Here is a 19,405-nt window from a genome sequence, read left to right on the forward strand (position 1 = left end):
ACCCGGGTTTCCCCATGTTGCCCAGGCTGGTCTCAAACTCCTGGCCTCACGTGATCCTCCTTCCTTGGTCTCCTAAAGTGCTGGGATTACAGGCTTGAGCCACCATGCCCACCCCTCAAGTGGAACTTTGAATAGACAATTGAATATATGAATCTAGAGTTCAGGGAGAGACCCAGCCTGGATTTTTTCCCCCCTCTGAGATGGAGTCTAGCTCTGTCACCCAGACTACAGTGCAGTGGCGCTATCTTGGCTCACTGCAACCTCCACCTACCGGGTTCAAGTGATTCTCCTGCCTCAGCCTCCCAAGTAGCTGGGATTACAGGTGCCCACCATCATGCCCGGCTAATTTTTGTATTTTTAGTAGAGACATGGTTTTGCCATGATGGGCAGGCTGGTCTCGAACCCCTGATCTCAGGCGATCCACCCGCCTCGGCCTCCCAAAGTGCTGGGATTACAGGTGTGAGCCACTGTGCCTGGCCCAGGCTGGAATTTTAGAGCCAGGAGACTAGATGACATCATTCAGGGAGTAAACATAGAGAAGAGATCAAGTTCAAGGACTAAGTCCTGGAAACCTTTCAACATTAGCTAGGGAAGAGGAAGAACAACAAAAAGGGGCTAAAAAAGAGGATTCAGTGTATTAGAGGGAGAACCAAAAGAGTAAACTGTCCCAGAAGCCAGGTGAAAGTATTCTAAAAAGTAGCAATTAACCATGTAAGAGCTATTAATATGTCAAGTTGAGGATTGAGAATTGACCATTGAATTTAGCAATGTAGAGGTGGTCACTGGTGACTCTAACAAGGGCAGTTTTGATGGCATGGTAGAGAAAAGGCCTGACTAGAGCGATTCAAGAACTAATGAATGGGAGGAGAAGAATCAGGGACAGGGAAAAATAACTCAAGGAACTTAGCTGTAAAGGGGAGCAGAGAGAGTAATGTAGGGTCAATAGAGAATTATTCTTGACATGTGAAATGTAATAGTGTTTGCTGAAGGGAGTAAGAACTAGAAAGGAAAAATTGATGACGTAGTCCAGTGGAGACTAAGCTGGAGCTCCATCTCTTCTGAAACAGAGCACTTCTTTCATTCCATTAAAAGATGCAGATCACTGTGCCAGATACCATGGACACCAAGATGACTACGACACATCCCTTGCTGTGGAGAAGTGAAGAAGCTCCTGGGCTGTGATGGTCAAAGAAGGTGGACTTGCTAGGAAGGGAAACTAAAATTTATTAAGCATCTACTGTAAAGCATCTTTACATGTGTTATTTCATTTGATCCCTGCAATATCCCTGGGAACTATATATTATTACTCCATTTTATAAATCAAGCACGTGACGCTCCAGAAATTCAAGTTATTTTGCCAGGGTCATCCAAGAAAGAGGATGAGCTGACATCTGAGCTCTTTCTCTCTTTCTTTCTCTCTCTCTTTCTTTTTTTTTCTGTAGAGAGAGGATCTTACTATGTTACAGCCCAGGTTGGTCTCAAACTCATGGAATCAAGCGATCCTCCTGCCTTGGCCTCCCAAAGTGTTGGGATTATAGGCGTGAGCCACTGTGCCTGGCCCATGTCTGAACTTTTATATGCCTGATTCCAAATCAATACATTTTATCCCTTTCCTAAAAAATTCTGTCAAAATAGGCCAGGCGCGGTGGCTCACGCCTGTAATCCCAGCACTTTGGGAGGTCAAGGCTGGTGGATCACAAGTTCAGGAGATCGAGACCATCCTGGCTAACACGGTGAAACCCCATCTCTACCAAAAAATACAAAACATCAGCCAGGCGTGGTGGCGAGCACCTATAGTCCAGCTACTCAGGAGACTGAGACAGGAGAATGGCGTGAACCCAGGAGGCGGAGCTTGCAGTGAGCCAAGATAATGCCACTGCACTCCAGCCTGGACGACAGAGCGAGACTCCATCTCAAAAAAAAAAAAAAAAAAAAATCTGTCAAAATAAGTATACTAACTTTAGGTTAAGCAACTTGAGGTGTTTATACTTCCTCTTTACAAGACTTATTTATACAATAGTTCCACCTGGCTTTAAGAATCTCAACAACAGAATATATTAATTGCTAGTGCTGTTTCTTCCTTTTTATTTTTATTTTTTTCTTGAGACAGAGTCTTGCTCTGTCGCCTAGGCTGGCGACAGTGATGCTTCGATCTTTGCAACCTCTACCTCCCTGGTTCAAGCAATTCTCCTGCCTCAGCCTCCCCAATAGCCGTGACTACAGGTGTGTGCCACCACGCCACGCCCAGCTAATTTTTGTATTTTTAGTAGAGTCAGAGTTTCACCATGTTGGCCAGGCTGGTCTCCAACTCCTGACCCCAAGTGATCCACCCACCTCAGCCTCCCTAAGTGCTGAAATTACAGGCATGAGCCACCGCACCCAGCCTGCTAGTGCTGTTTCTATCACTATTTCTTGAGACAGGGTCTTAATCTGTAGTCCAAGCTGGAATGCAGTGGCACAATCATAGCTTGCTGCAGCCTCAAACTACCGGGCTCAAGTGATCCTCCCACCTCTGCCTCCCGAGTAGCTGGGACTACAGGCACGTGCCACCACGTCTGGCTAATTTTTGTGTTTTTTGCAGAGATGGGGTTTCGCCATGTTTCCCAGGCTGGTCTCGAACTCCTGGGCTCAAGTGATCTGCCTGCCTCGGCCTACCAAAGTGAAGGGATTATAGACGTGAGCCACTCCATTTGGCGTCTGTCCACCATTTCTCAACCACGTTTTTCGAAACAGGGTCTCGCTCTGTCACCCAGGCCAGAATGCAGTGGTGTGATCATAGCTCACTACAGCCTTGAACTCCTAGGCTCAAGCGATCCTCCTGGTTTAGCCTCCCGAGGAGCTGGGACTATAAACATGCACCACCATGCTGGCCATAATTTTTTAATTTTTTTTGAAGATGGGGTCTCACTATATAGACCAGGCTAGTCTCAAACTCCTGGCCTTAAGAGTGACCCTCCCACCTCTGCCTCCCAAAGTGCTGGGATTATAGGCATAAGCCACCACAACCATCTTTTCAGTCTTACAAATACCTTCACCATATTTTCATTTCCCAAAGTGAAAGCCATTTCCCTGCCCTGTTTGCTGCCTGAAGCCATTATAAAGCTGTTATAAGAGCTTCTGGCACCAGTAATTAGAAAATCATATACCATGTTTGTGCCATTCAAAAACACCTAGGAAATTTGGGGGAAAAAATCCAAAGCACTCAAATACCAAGATACAACCTGAACCTACCTTTATTATTAGAGAAGACAATGAAAGATAACCAATGTAATTTATTCTCATAAAATCATCAAAACAGCTGGGCGCGGTGGCTCAAGCCTGTAATCCCAGCATTTTGGGAGGCCGAGATGGGCAGATCACGAGGTCAGCAGATCGAGACCATCCTGGCTAACACGGTGAAACCCCGTCTCTACTAAAAAATACAAAAAACTAGCCGGGCGAGGTGGCGGGCGTCTGTAGTCCCAGCTACTCGGGAGGCTGAGGCAGGAGAATGGCGTAAACCCGGGAGGCGGAGCTTGCAGTGAGCTGAGATCCGGCCACTGCACTCCAGCCTGGGCGACAGCGCGAGACTCCATCTCAAAAAAAAAAAGAAAGATAATCAAAACATGGCATGTTATATACCTTGATATGACAGGTAAAAGGTTTGCCTATTTGCAGCTTCTGTGTGTGTGTGTGTGTGTGTGTGTGTGTGTGTGTATAATATGATGGAAGGAGGACAGAAGCAGAGGGGAACTGCTTTCATGAAAATAAAATAATTTTTCACGTAGTGAAACTAAGATAGATCTGTGTGCTGTCATTTGCAGGAAGTGGTTAGAGGCTAGCAGGAGGGAATGACTAGTTTTCTTTTTAAGAGATCATTTGTTATACAAAGAACAGTCCTTTTAAAGTCACATTTAGCACCCCCCAGGATATCCCTTACTAACAGCCAACGGGCAGGGCTCCAAACCATGAAAGAAGCCTTGTAGAAGACAGACTAAGAACTTCATTAAGATTTTAGATCTGTCTCTCTTTGGGATTACCCACAGGAATTTGGGATGGTCTCCCCTAACTGTTACCCACAAGAAATCTCAACACAAGGCAACACCCCAGAATTACTTTAATGTTTGCAAGCAAAACAAGCCTGTGCAAAGGTATGCTAGACGTTTTATTCAAATGTCATTGAGATTTACTTGGTCTCAAAATAATTGATACCCACAAGCATCATATCTTTAGCAGATTCAGACTAAAAATGTAAGTTACACCATAACTAAAAAAACAAAATCTAGAAAACTAATGCTTACAAAGAGAGAAGGCTTTTTAAAAATACAACAAATATACCTAAGATTATAAATCTGGTAGAGGGAATAGCACATAACTGACAGGACTGAAAACCTTGGGTTTCTGGAAATGGCACAATGTAGACATCAAAGCCTGGCCCTGAAACTCTTGTCATCTGTCCCCTCCCATGAGTACACTAGGCATCTAACTGAAGACAGGCAGAGGATGTGGGCTTCAGATAACTTAATTAGGAGACATCCATGACTCTGCCTCTAAGGTTTGGCAATTTGGTATTGAGACAACTTGCAAAGGCCCAAAATGTCTACAAAGAACATTCTACATACACAAGTGTCACTGAATACAACAAAGGAAAATCTCCACATTTACTGCTTTGTAAACCTAGATGCCATCAGTATTATAGTAGCATGGGAATTATAAGCCCAGTCTGCCTGGGTTTAAATCCAGACTACTATGTATATATCATATTTAGCATCTTTGGGCAAGTTACTTAACTTCATGGAACCTCAATTTCCTCGTCTGTAAAATGATGATAATGATAGCACCTGTCTCAGAGTTGTAAGGATGAATGAGTTAATGTGTTTCAGGTGCTCAATACATGCTCAATAATTACTGGTTATAATTGTCATTATTGGGAGGAGCAGCAAACAAACTACATCTGACCACAAAGACTATGAATACTGCTCAGACTGTACAAAACCCTGGCAACTGATAACTTACCTCACCTAAATTACCTAATCTGTCTAATCTCAGTCTCCAATTTATCAACCCTGTCCTCATTCACCATAATGACTAGCACATTTTAAATGCTTAATCAATGTTTATTTATAACTTCACTTATAAAACTTTCACATGCAAAACTTTACATTTCTCCCTATCAGCAAATGAAATCCAAAACTCTCTGGCTTCACAGTATTTCCCTCATTATCCTGGCATATTTTTCCTTCCCATCTCCGGATATTAAAATCCTTTTCCTATAGACGAGCTTAAAGACAGTACTTCCACAGAATTATCTCCAGTCCCTCCCTCCATCCCAGTGAGAAGTAAACTTCTCCCTCCCTTGAGCTTTTATTATACTTTTTTTGTTTCTCTCATGTTTAGCACTTTGTGCTTTTTAATACAGCTGAGCACATACTGTTAATCCCTCACTAGACTGTTTTTGAAGTTAGATAAATGCTCTCCTTTACAAAATCTTAGTCACTAAATAACTGTTTGTGGAATGAGCAAATAAACTAATAAATGAACAAGAGGATCTGAGAACTGCTTAAGAGCAAGAAGCGGGGGGCATACCAGAAAGGGCAAAACTGGGCCCAATAAATTATGAATACTCCCAAAATATAAACATTTCTTCTGGTAATGCATCTTTTTTGACCATAAAAACATACAACCGAGAACAAGTGCCTGGAAAACCATTCATCTTATGGCAGAAATAACTCAAAATGCTCTTCTAGAGGGACCCAGTAGGTAACATACACTAACAAGGGTGTCGAACCACATTTAACAGTGAACTTCCAAATCTACCTGGGAATTTAAAAGAAAAAAATGTCTCCAAGAACACAAGTTTTGCTTTTTCTTGGAGCTGGAAGGAAACTCATTTATTAATTCAGAAATTACACTGCTTGGCTGGGAGCAGTTGCTCACCCCTGTAATCCCAGTGCTTTGAGAAGCTGAGGCAGGAGGACTGCCTGAGGACAGGAGTTCGAGACCACCCTGGGCAACATAGCAAGACCCCCATCTCTCCAAAACATAATAACACTGAGTCAGGCACAGTGGTTACACACCTGTAGTTCAAGCTACTTGGGAGGCTGACGCAGGAGAATCACTCCAGCCCAGGAATTTCAGGCCACAGTGAGCTATGATCACACCACTGCACTCTAGCCTAGACAGCAGAGAAAGACAATAGAGAGGGGAGGGGAAGGCAGAGCAGGGAGAAAGGAATTCCACTTTTGGCTGGGTGTGGTGGCTCACGCCTGTAATCCCGGCACATTAAGAGGCTGAGGCGGGTGGATCACCTAAGGTCAGGAGTTCAAGACCAGCCCGGCCACCAATCGCTACTAAAAAATACAACAATTAGCCGGGCATGGTGGCACATGCCTATAGTCCCAGCTACCTGGGAGGCTGAGTCAGAAAAATCTCTTGAGTCCGGGAGGTGGAGGCTGCAGTGAGCTGAGATCGCACCACTGCACTCCAGCCTGGGAAACAGGACAAGACTCTGTCTCAAAAAAAAAAAAAAAAAAAAGGAAAAGAAATTCTACTTCTGGAAATCCCTCCAGATACAGATTCTGCCCAGCATCTAAACTCCAGATGGCCTTCTTATCAAGCTCAGCAATTGAAGGTCTTACCCTTAGGAAAGAAAAGGGAAAGTAACACTAAGGAGGAGGGGCAGAAAATAAAGTGAGAGATGCTCTGGTACAGCACTTAGAAAACTCACTCTTGGCCAGGTGTGGTGGCTCACGCCTGTAATCCCAGCACTTTGGGAGGACGAGGTGGGTGGATCACCTGAGGTCAGAAGTTTGAGAGCAGCCTGACCAATATGGTGAAACTCCATCTCTATTAAAAATACAAAATTCCCTAGGCATGCCTGTAATCCCAGCTACTTGAGAGGCTGAGGCAAGAGAATCACCTGAACCCAGGAGGTGGAGGTTGCAGTGAGCTGAGATCAAGTCATCGCACCCCAGCCTGGGCAACAAAAACGAAACTCTGTCTCAAAAAAAAAAAATTAAAAGAAAAAAGAAAACTCATTCTTAAACCCAAGTGACTCTCTCTCTCTCTGACCAAGGCTGTAAATATAATTTGTGAGCCAAATCTATATTCAAATTCTGATTTCACAATCTCTAGTTGTATATCTCTAAATGAATTACTTAATCCCTTTAATCCATAGTTATCTCGTGTCAAATGGGGATAATAAAATGACCTCTTCACAGTGTTACAGTGAGGATTAAGTGAGAGAATGCATAATATATTTGGCACACAGTAAGCATTAACTATTTAAAAAGCATTAAACATTGACTCATTAATGCCAACTCTTTTTATTATGATTACTATACAAGAGAATCTGCCTCCTAGCAGGGCATCAAGTCATCTTCAGTGGTGAATGCAAGAAGGTTAAGTGAAAGTAACACGTGTGGTATTGAACAGCTCTAAGACACCAACCAGCTCAATGACTAAATCAAATTAGGCTTCAACAGAATTGCTTCAAAAAGGGAAAGGATAAGAATATCTAGTCAATCTCAACAGCCATATTACCATTTTAAGTAATCCCTGTCTCTGGAATTTTGACCCTTTTCCCCATTAAAATAATATCTATCTAGTAAGCTTTTTCCAGGAAACTCTGGTAGCCAACATCTTAAAGAAATGGAGAAAAAAAATGATACGAAGAAAAGAAGCCATGTCTATGGGCACTGTTCCAGAATCTTGCTCAGGATTGTTATTTTTGTCCAGAAATATTTTTTTTTTTTTTTTTTTTGAGACAGAATTTCACGCTTGTTGCCCAGATTGGAATGCAATGGCGTAATCTTGATTCACTGCAAACTCTGCCTCCCGGGTTCAAGCAAATCTCCTGCCTCAGCCTCCCAAGTAGCTGGGATTACAGGTGTGCGCCACCACGCCTGTCTAATTTTTTTGTATTTTTGGTAGAGACAGGGTTTCACCATGTTGGCCAGGCTGGTCTCGAACTCCTGAACTCAGATGATATCCATCCACCTCAGCCTTCCAAAGTGCAGGGGTTACAGGCATGAGCCACTGTGCTTTGCCCATAAAGTTCTTAATACAAGTTCACGCCTTTTGTTTCTGTTCATATATATATATATATATAAAATAGTGCTGAATGTACAAAGATGTCACAATAGACAAGGAATCTGGCTCATCTATCATTAGATTAGTGAGTTTCTCTTATTGACAGCCTAACCCTCAGTGACCCCTACTGGACAAAGATAGACACAGAAGACTGAGTTTAAACAACAAAGAAAACCTGTGTTGCTTTTATTCTAATGAAATTCTCACATATGGAATTTCATTATACAAGTACAAGCTTGTATCAAAATCTATATACACCTGTAACACAGAAGGCAACAATGCTATGTCCAGTCAGCTCATTCCTTTCATGGGAAACATTATCACCATAAAGTTGGCTGGCTTCAACTGCCTCAACAGGATCACCAGTATTTATGGTTTTGTGATGAGTCCTCAGAGAGAAAATAGCAGACAGAGAAGGAGCAGTCACTGGCACACAACTCCTACCCTCAGTACCTTGCAATTTTTCCATTCCCCGAGGTGACTCACTCTTAACACAGCCCAGACTACTTGCCAGCAGTCAGGGCCACTATGTGTGCCTGGTGAGTAATGCTTCCCCAGCGTGCATCCTCCCAGCTGCCTCTGACTGAACAAGTCATAAAAGGAAATCTGGGTAACCATTTTAAGTTTTTTTTTTTTTTCTGTTCTTGAGACAGAGTTTTGCTCTGTCGCCCAGGCTGGAGTGCAGTGGTAAGACATCGGCTCACTGCAACCTCCACTTTCCAGGTTCAGGCAATTATTGTGCCTCAGCCTCCTGAGTAGCTGGAATTATAGGCATACACCACCACACCCAGCTAATTTTTGTATTTTTAATATAAACGGAGTTTCACCATGTTGGCCAGGCTGGTCTCGAACTCCTGGCCTCAAGTGATCCACCTACTTTGGCCTCCCAAAGTGCTGGGAGCCACCATGCCTGGCCCAGTTTTAAGAACACATGTCCCATCCTGAACACAAGGTTAGTTCCTCTCAGCTCCCTGCAGGGACTCAGAGTTGTAATGAATTCCCTCTAATGGCAGCCAGGTGGCAATGCAGAAACAGGAAAAGGCAGAAAAGCCAATGAGTATGATAAGCCCTTACTCTCTAAAATCTGGGGACCACAGCTTCTACTTTGGATAAAACAAAAAGTAATGGGCATGAAGCAGAGCCATCTGCTATCACACGGCATCACACTGTGCGGCACAGCCCTGATGAAAAGCCCAATCTCAGAGGAAGGAGGCAGCCTCTTAAGTATCTGTCCATCCACCCTTAGGTGCCCCAAGTAGTGGATGAGGAAAATGACAGCATCTGGTTTTTTGATTAGTGACTGGCACATTAAACGAAAAATGGACAACAGTTGTAGTTAAACTTTCTCCCAGTAGATGTTCCTGGAGTATCTAATCCTTCAGACATGAATCTATGGAGTTAGTGCAAACATTTTGGAAATAGCTGCCAAGAGCTAGATAAGTGAGAGAAGTGGAGGAAGGTCTTTGACACAGATAATTTACTTCAAAACTATCTTAAGCAATAATAATCCCTGACAAACTGTTAAAAAAAAAAAAAAGAATCAACCCAAATACATCATATTCTGTGACTTTTTAAAATTGTCTTAAAATCAGAGCACCTTCAATACAGTTGCCTACATTTTTTCCCTACCTGTAATCCTTGGGTCTCTGATGCTCATATATGCCTGGGAAGAAAACTATTATCCAGCTCAGTTTTTGTTGCTGTAGTTTTGGTTTTTTGGTTTTCTTTCTTTTTGTTTTTGTTTTTGTTTTTTTCAGATAGATTCTCACTCTGTCACCCAGGCTGGAGTGCAGTGGTGCAATCTCAGCTCACTGCAAACTTCACCTCCCAGGTTCAAGTGATTCTCGTGCCTCAGCCTCCCAAGTAGCTGGGATTACAGGCATACCACCACGCTTAGCTAATTTTTCTATTTTTAGTAGAGATGGGGTTCTGCCATGTTGGCCAAGCCAGTCTCAAACTCCTGGCCTCAAGTGATCCACCCATCTCAGCCTCCCAAAGTGCTGGAATTACAGGCCACCGTACCGCCTCCAGCTCAGTTTTTGACAAAATCCAGAATATTCAAGATCCTGATTTTTATCAAAAAGAGGGAGAGAAAGAAAGAAAGAGAAAAAGAGAAACAGCACAAGGCAGTGGCTCACGCCTCTAATCCCAGTACTTTGGGAGGCTGAGAGGGCAGATTTCTTGAGCCCAGGAGTTTGAGACTGGGCAAAATGGCAAAACCCTGTTGTTATGAAAAAATACAAAAAGTTAGCTGAGTGTGGGGATGCACACCTGTAGTCCCAGCTACTCACGCCACTACACTTCAACCTGGGTGACAAAGCAAGACTCTGTCCAAAAATAAATAAATAAAAATTAAAAAAAAATAAATAATACACAAAGAAAAGGAGAAAGAAAGAAAAGAAAAAGGAAGGCCGGGCGCGGTGGCTCAAGCCTGTAATCCCAGCACTTTGGGAGGCCGAGACGGGCGGATCACGAGGTCAGGAGATCAAGACCATCCTGGCTAACACGGTGAAACCCCGTCTCTACTAAAAATACAAAAAAAAACTAGCCTGGCCAACATGGTGAAACCTCACCTCTACTAAAAATACAAAATTAACTGGGCGTGGTGGCACGCACCTGTAATCCTAGTACTTTGGGAGGCTGAAGTGGGTGGATCACCTGAGCTCAGGAGTTCAAGACCAGCCTGGCCAACATGGTGAAACCCCACCTCTACTAAAAACACAAAATTAGCTGGGCGTGGTGGCACACGCCTATAATCTCAGCTACTCGGGAGGCTGTGGTGGGAGAACTGCTTGAACCTGGGAGGCAGAGATTGCAGTGAACCTGGGAGGCAGAGGTTGTACTCCAGCTTGAGTGACAGGGTGAGACTCTGTCTCAATCAATCAATCAACTTTGACAATGAACGATGAGGCCCTTCCTGACTGGCCCATTGCCCCACTTGGCCCAGAGCTCTAGCTGCCAGAATTGGCCTCCAGATGGGAGGCTGACCAGTTCTTTCCTGGGGAAACCAACCTCCTCTACCTGGTTATTCATTAGGAGTATACCAGTTAACAAGTTCCACCAATCAGCATTTTAGGGCCCAGCTGTTTTCTTTTCTTTTTGGAGACAGGGTCTCAGTCTGTTGCCCAAGCTGCAGTGTAGTGGCACAGTCTCAGCTTACTACAGCTTCAACCTCCGGGGCTCAAGGGATCCGCCCACCTCAGCCTCCATGTGCCACCACACTCAGCTCATTTTTGTAATTTTTTGTAGAGATGGAGTTGCCCAGGCTAGTCTCGAACTCCTGGGCTCAAGCAATCCACCGGCCTTGGCCTTCCAAAGTGCTGGGATTATAGGTGTGAGCCACTGTGTCTGGCCAGGGCCCAACTCTTAAACGTGAAGATCACAAAGAAACATCAGACATTTTAAGAGAGCTTCTAACATGAAAGACAGAGACCAAAATAAATAGAAGGAGCTCAGAAGAAACAGAGACAATGTTGGATGCAGAGGAAACCACGAAAGAAAGAAGAGAGAAAGAAAGAAAGAGAGAAAGAAAAGAAAGAGAGAAAGAAATAAAAGAAAGAAAGAGAAAGAGAGAAAAGAAAGAAAAATAAAGGAAAAGAAAACAGAAAAGAAAAGGAAAGAAAGAAAGAGCCTCTAATTAATATCCTTAGAGAGCCTTAAAAGGCAATATTAGCCAGACAATTGCTTGAACCCAGGAGTCTGAGGCCAGCTTGGGCAACACAGCGAGACCTCATTTCTACAAAAAAAATTTAAATAATTTTTTTTTAAAAATCTGCTAGAAAATGATTTGCAACCTAGAACTCTATAGTCAAACTCTTAATCAATCAAATGAAAAGTAGAATAAGACATTTTCAGATAAGCAAAGTCTCAAAAACGTTTACCTCCCTTGTATCCTTTCTCAGGAAGCTAGGATATACCACAATGAAAAAATGGAGTACATCATGAAATAGGACAACATCAGCTCTGGGAAACATGAGATCCAACAGGAAAGACAGGTGAGGGAATTTCCCCGTATGATAGTGAAGGAAAGTGCCAGGATGACAGCTTTACTAAAGGCTTTAAGAGCAACCCATCCAGAGTGAGTAAGAGAAAGCTGGGGGATGTCTCCAAATAGACTATTGAACTACGAGATTATTTGATATGTTTCAACATACTGAGAGAGAAGTCTTAGAGTCCCATGAGAGAGTCTGAAGGTATGTACATAGATCAGTCAACAAGTAACAAAATATGGCAATTATTAATTTCAGGAAAAATTAAAAGTTGGTCCAGAAAGGAATTGTAATCATAGTATATTACTTAGCTCACCTTTAAGCAATATTTATATAATCACATTAATCTGAACACCGAATATAACAGCAATAATGTGTGACTTTGGGAAGAAAGGGGAAGAGAAAGTGTGTATGTTAAGGGGGTAAGAATAAAAACACTAAACCCTAATTTTGTGTAGTAGAATATCAACAGATAATGTTCAAAAAAAAAAAAAAAAAAAAAAAAACACCAAGAATCACTAGTAAAAGAGAAAGAGCTACATTCTGGCCGTTTCTGTGTGCAGAAAAAAAAGAAACAGAAATGTGGGCCAGGTGTGGGGGCCCACACCTGCAACCCCAGCACTCTGGGAGTCCAAGGTAGGAGCATCATTTGAGGCCAGGAGTTCGAGACTAGCCTGGAGAACAAAATGAGACCCCCATCTCTACAAAAAGTAAAAAAAATTAGCCAGGCGCAGTGGTGCATGCCTATAGTCTCAGCTACTCAGGAAGCTGAGGTGGGAAGACCCTTGCGCCCAGGAGTTCAAGCGTGCAGTGAGCCATGATCACACCACTGCACTCCAGCCTGGGTGACAGAGTGAGACTCTGTCTCTTAAAAATATATATATATAGTGAAAAATACAGATTATCTTTGTCATATGCCTCATGGTAATATTTGAACCTTTTAAAGTAAGAACATGTATAATTTTGATTTAATGTTATAGAAAGTTGGACTGGATTATGAAAGATCTTAAATGACAAGGTGAGTTTGGATTTTATCCTATAGGTGAGCCCCCAAAAAAGTCATTTCTAGGCTGGGCGTGGTGGCGCATGCCTGTAATCCCAGCTACTCGGGAGGCTGAGGCAGGAGAATCACTTGAACCTGGGAGTTGGTGGTTGCAGTGAGCCGAGCACGCCACTGCACCCCAGCCTGGTGACAGAGTGAGACTCCGTCTGAAATTAAAAAAAAAAAAAAGTCATTTTGCCCCCCACCAAAACACAGAGAGAGAAAGAGAGAGAGAGAGAGAGAGAGAGAGAGACAGAGAGAGAGACAGAGAGAGAGACAGAGAGACAGAGAGAGAGGTTCAGAATCCCGTTCCCCACATGGATTCCCTTAACATTCTGGTTAATTGGGTTTCAGATATTTCTCCCTTATCCACTGCTCTACTGCTCATGATTAAAGGCCTTTAGCTCATAACCAAAGGGAGAGACGACCTGTATATATTATGTGGCAGGTGCGAGAAGATGTTAAGGTCAACACTGCTTCTTGGGCTCAGACTCATCTGATAATGAGTCAGGTGGTGACTTCTGAAACAGCATCACCACAGATTACCCTCAGGGGGCTCCCAAATCAAATACACCCTAGGGAACTTTCCTCCCTGGGTTCTTCAGCACTTCAGGTTAAAAATCTCTTCTAATGGTTTGTTATTTCATGAAGAGATACAGGGAGATGGCTGCTAGCAGGCAGGAGGAATATTGCTAACTAACCCCCAAGGAAGTCCAGCACCCTTCTCTAAGAAATAAGTTATCTGACTCATTTCCTTCTTATCCTACTCCAAGGATCTGTTTACATCCTACAGTGTACCTAGTAATATTGTCTAAAAACAAAACTCATGATCAGCCAGAAGAACGTAACAATTAAAGACTGTGTCAAGAAAGAAATAAAGCTTTCCTTCCTCCCTCTCAAATTATAGTTGTTGTTTTTTAACTTTTGCTTCTTGCTTCTAATATATCTTGGGTTTACTTTTTTTTTTTTTTTTTTTTTAAAGAAACTGGGCCTCTCTATCACCCAGGTTGGAGTACAGTGGCTACACAGGCACAATCATGGCACTATTCTACAACCTCGAACTCCTGGGCTCAAGCAATCCTCCTGCCTTAGCCTCCCAAGTAGCTAGAACTACAGGTGTGAGCTACCATGCCCAGCTCTTCTGATATATCTTTTTTTTTTTCTTTTTTTGAGACTGAGTCTCGCTCTGTTGCCCAGGCTGGAGTGCAGTGGTGCCATGTCGGCTCACTGCAAGCTCTACCTCCCAGGTTCACGCCATTCTCCTGCCTCAGCCTCCTGAGTAGCTGGGACTACAGGCAACCGTCACGACGCCCAGCTAATTTTTTTGTATTTTTAGTAGAGAGGGGGTTTCACCGTGTTAGCCAGGATGGTCTCAATCTCCTGACCTCATCATCTGCCCGCCTCAGCCTCCCAAAGTGCTGGGATTACAGGTGTGTGCCACCGTGCCCGGCCCCAGCCCTGATATATCTTAAAGAGAGGTAGTATCTTCTGCTTTTTTGGTGGTGTCCTGTGCAACCTAAAAGTCCCTTTTTCCATACCATCTTCAGATGAACGAGTTACAAGCACAAAGGCAGCAATTGATATTGCTAAGCCATCTCTCCTAAGACCTTCCTTGAGAGGCCTGAAACCTGAGGCAGAATATTATCAATGCTAGCCTCTCTTTTATCTTTGTGTAAATGGCTAATTTAGCCTCCAACCTCATAATCACACAGACTCTGGTAGGTGCATAATGATGACCAGGAGCACTCTTTCACATCTTAATATAAAAGGGAGCCTGAATAACCTAACCAACTTTAGTGCTTTGCAATATGAAAAGACAGTAAGACTTACCCAGACTGTAATTCTCCATCCCGCCACCCCACCCCACCCCACTCCACCTTATCAGCTTCAACCAGACAACACCATTGGAGGGCCCTCTACTCGAAGAAAAACACCACCACAAGACTTAACTGGGCTTTGAGCAAAGATCCGGCTCTTGCCAAAATACTAGATGGAACTAGGGTACTTTTGGCAATAAGGTAAAAAACTCTGAGATCTGACCTTCTGATGTCAAGGCAAGTTCCCCTCTCTAAATATGTCAGGGGAAATGTCATGCCTTCACCCCAGCCACCATGACCATGTGAGGTTCATTTCCAAGACATAGACCCTGCTAGCTATAGAACTGAGGCACAAAGTGCAGGAACCCACACATACCCGCCCTGCATGTGAAAGAAGTCCATGAGTAGCACAGGATGTTGTGAGCCATCTCACCTAGATAACAAACACAGTATACCCAGGACATGCACAGGCTCAACCATATGCTCTGAGGGCACATGAACAACGCTGCCCACACCAGGGCTCGTGAAACAGGAACTAAAAAACAGGTGACGTTTCCTATGATTTATGCTGGTCAATCATTCTGCCTGCCCAGGCAGCTACACCATTTAACATCTTCCAGCAACTCAATCAAGGTTCCTGTCTTCACCTGCTCCTGTGACATCATCCTGTCATTATATGTTCTTTGAAATTCCTTTGATGAAAAATGAGTCACTTCTTCCTGCCAACATAAGCCTGAGCCTCTTCCAGACATGTCATTCTTTGGAAATCCTGTGGGGGCAGGGTGCCACCCAGAGGTTTCTGCAGCTACTCTCTCTATACCTCCCAAGAAAGAAGGTCTCAGAGCAAGATCAAACATAGCCTAGGGAAAAAAGTGAAAATGATGAAAGAAGTGAGGATCTTGGTGGAGCTGGGAATGGGGCTGGGAAACTGGTTACTCCAGTGGGACACACAGTTGAAAGGATGAAGTAAGAACTAAGGCAGGGCACAGTCACACTTAAAACTTGGAAATGCTTCAACCTCAGAGTGCTCACCTTAAAAGTTCAGTTCCTGATATAAAGTGCCATCATGTATTCTCCTGCAAAAAATGATTGCAAACCTGTTTCTCACCTTGAAGATTTGGGGCAACAGTAACTTGCCTGCTCAAAACAGTGACAGTTCTGAAGCAAAGTATTCAAGACAACTTCAAGATTCTCAGTGGCAGCAATAAGGGGCCCAATACAAACAGACAAAATACTATTCATACCTACAAATCAGCCTAATATTTTTAATAACAGCTTCACTGAGATTTGGTTAACATAAATTCACTCTTTTTAGGTATACAATTCAATGGCTATTTAAGTATCAGTATATTCAGAGTTGTTCAACCATCAACATTATCTAACTAGAACATTTCATCACCCCCAAAAGAAACCCTATACCAATTAGCAGTCACTTCCCATTCTCCCCTCCTTGACCCCTAGCAACCACTAATCTACTTACAGTCTCTATGGCTTTGCCTATTCCGTATAAATGGAATACAAGCCTTTTGTGTCTGGCTTCTTTCACTTAGTCTAATGTTCTCAAGGTTGATCCATGTTAGCATCGATCAGTACTTCATTCCTTTTCACTGACAAATAATATTCTGTTATATGGATATGCCACAGTGTGTTTTTCCATTCATCAGTTGATAGATGTTTCAACTGTTTCTGCTTTGGGGCTATTATGAATAATGCTGCTATGAACATTTATGTACAAGTTTTCTATGAATATATGTTTTCAGTTCTTTTGGATATATACTTTGGAATTGCTGGGTCATGTGGCAACTCTGTTTAACTTTTTGAAGAACCATCAAACTGTTTTCTAAAGCATGTGCACCATTTTATATTCCCACCAGCAATGTCGGAGGGTTCCAATTTCTCCACATCCTCACTCTCTTTTTTATTAAAGCCATTCTAGTGGCTATGAAGTGGTATCTAATTGTGATCTTGATTAGCATTTCCCTAATAACTAATGACGTTAAGCATCTAAGCATCTTTTCATGTGCTTATTAGCCATTTGTATATCTTCTTTGAAGAAATGGCTATATAAATCCTTTGCCCATTTTTTAATTGGGTTTTCTTTTTACTATTGAGTTCAAAGAATTCTTTATATATTTTGGATATAAGTCCCTTATTAGATATATGATTTGCAAATATTTTCTCCCATTCTGTGAGGTGTCTTCATTTTCTAGGTAGTATCCTTTGAAGCACAAAGGTTTTATATTTTGATCAAGTATAATCTCTCTATTTTTTCTTTTTTGTGTCTACTTTCAGTGTTAGCTACAAGAAACCACTACCTAATCCAATGTCACAAAGATTTACTCCTAAGTTTTCTTCTAATAGTTTTATAATTTTAGCTCTTATATATAGGTCTATGATCTACTTTAAGTTTTACATATTGTATGAGATCAGGCTTTAAATTCTTTTTTTTTTTTTTTTTTTTTTGAGGCAGAGTCTTGCTCTGTTGCCCAGGCTGGAGTGGAGTGGTGTGATCTTGGCTTACTACAACCTCTGCCTCACGAGTTTCAAGCAATTCTCTTACCTCAGCCTCCCAAGTAGCTGGGATTACAGGCACCCACCACCACACCCAGCTAATTTTTGTATTTTTAGTAGAGATGGGGTTTCACAATGTTGGCCAGGCTGGTCTCGAACTCCTGACCTTGTGTGATCCACCCACCTTTGCCTTCCAAATTGCTGGTATTACAGGCATGAGCCACCACGCCTGGCCAAATTCATTCTTTTGTATATGGATATCCAGTTGTCCCAGTATAATTTGTTGAAAAGACAATTCTTTCTACATTGAATTGTCTTGGCACCTTTATCACAAATCAATTTACCATAAATATAAGGGTTTATTTTTGGACTCTCAATTCTATTCCATTGATCTATATGTCTATCCCTATGCCAGTACCATCCTGTCTTAATTACTGTAGCTTTGTAGTAAGTTTTCAAATTTGGAAGTGTGAGTTCTCCAATTTTGTTCTTTTTCAAGACTGCTTTGACTATTCTGTGTCCCTTGCATTTTCACATGAATTTCAGGAGCAGCTTGCCAATTTCTGGAAGAAGAGGAGGAAGAGGAAGAGGAAGAAGAAGAGGAAGAGGAGGAGGAGGAGGAGGAGAAGAAAGACGAAGAAGAAAAACCCCGCTGGGATTCTGATAGGGACTGCATTGAATCTGTAGATTAGTTTGGGGAGTGTTGCCATCTTAATAATATTAAGTCTTCCAATGCATGAACTTTTATAAAGTAAAAGGCAATCTGAGCCACTCTTTACTAATAATTGGAAACTAAAATACTCAAATTTCCTTATGCTTTATCAAATATTTAGCACACTGGAGACCCCTGATTTGGAGGATCCCCCCAAAAGAAGTAATATGCTAAAAAGATACTGATTACTGGCCAGGTGCAGTGGTTCAATGCCTATAATCCCAGCACTTTGGGAGGCCAAGGCGGGTGGACTGCTTGAGGCCAGGAGTTCAAGAACAGCCTGGACAACATGGCAAAATCCCATCTCTACTAAAAATACAAAAATATTAGCCGGGCATGGCAGCACGTGCCTGTAGTCCCAGCTGCTCAGGAGGTTGTGGCACAAGAATCACTTGAACCCAGGAGGCAGAGGCTGCAGTGAACAGAGAGCGAGACCCTGTCTCAAAAAAAAAGTACTGATTAAAAAGTAACAGAGTGTCTTTTGTACTGCAAAACAACAATTTTCAACAAGTTCCCAAAACAGCTGAATACCCTGAGACCTAAGAAAAAGAGACTTAGCCAACCATCGCTAGGGCTGAGAGGAACGACAAAGGCCCTGAGATCTGTCAGGTACCACCGGCCTTGGCTCATTCTACCTTAGTAAAAGGAAGAAGGATAGAATAACCATAATCCATGTCTCTATCACAAATGCATCAAATATGTAAAACAGTGTCAAAAGAAGAAATTATATCTTCTTTGTGTGTGTGTGAGGTGGAGTCTCGCTTTGTTGCCCCGGCTGGAGTCTAGTGGCTCAATCTCGGCTCACTGCAACCTCTGCCTCCGAGGTTCAAGCGATTCTCCTGCCTCAGCCTCCCCGGTAGCTGGAATTACAGATATGAGATACCACGCCCTGCTAATTTTTGTATTTTTAGTAGAGATGGGGTTTCACCATGTTGGCCAGGCTGGTCTTGAACTCCTGACGCCAAGTGATCCGCCTGCCTCAGTCTCCCAAAGTGCTGGGATTACAGATGTGAGCCACCGTGCCTGGCCTATATCTCCTTTTATATCAACTGGCCACAACTCATCCCTAAGAAAAATAAATATTTGCATTAGTACCAGAGTAGGGAACCAGAAATTGTATTAAAAATAGGCTTGTATCTTGCAATCTTGTTGCAAAAGGAAAAGCCATCATAATAAGTCTTAATCCTGCATTTATATAACAAACACTTTTTACTTAAATTTGTTTTAGAGCAGCTTTGAGGAGGGTGATGGAGATTATGGGGGG

Source organism: Trachypithecus francoisi, unplaced genomic scaffold (genome assembly GCF_009764315.1).
Source record: "Trachypithecus francoisi isolate TF-2019V2 unplaced genomic scaffold, Tfra_2.0 Lachesis_group12, whole genome shotgun sequence".
NCBI classification, from domain to species: domain Eukaryota; kingdom Metazoa; phylum Chordata; class Mammalia; order Primates; family Cercopithecidae; genus Trachypithecus; species Trachypithecus francoisi.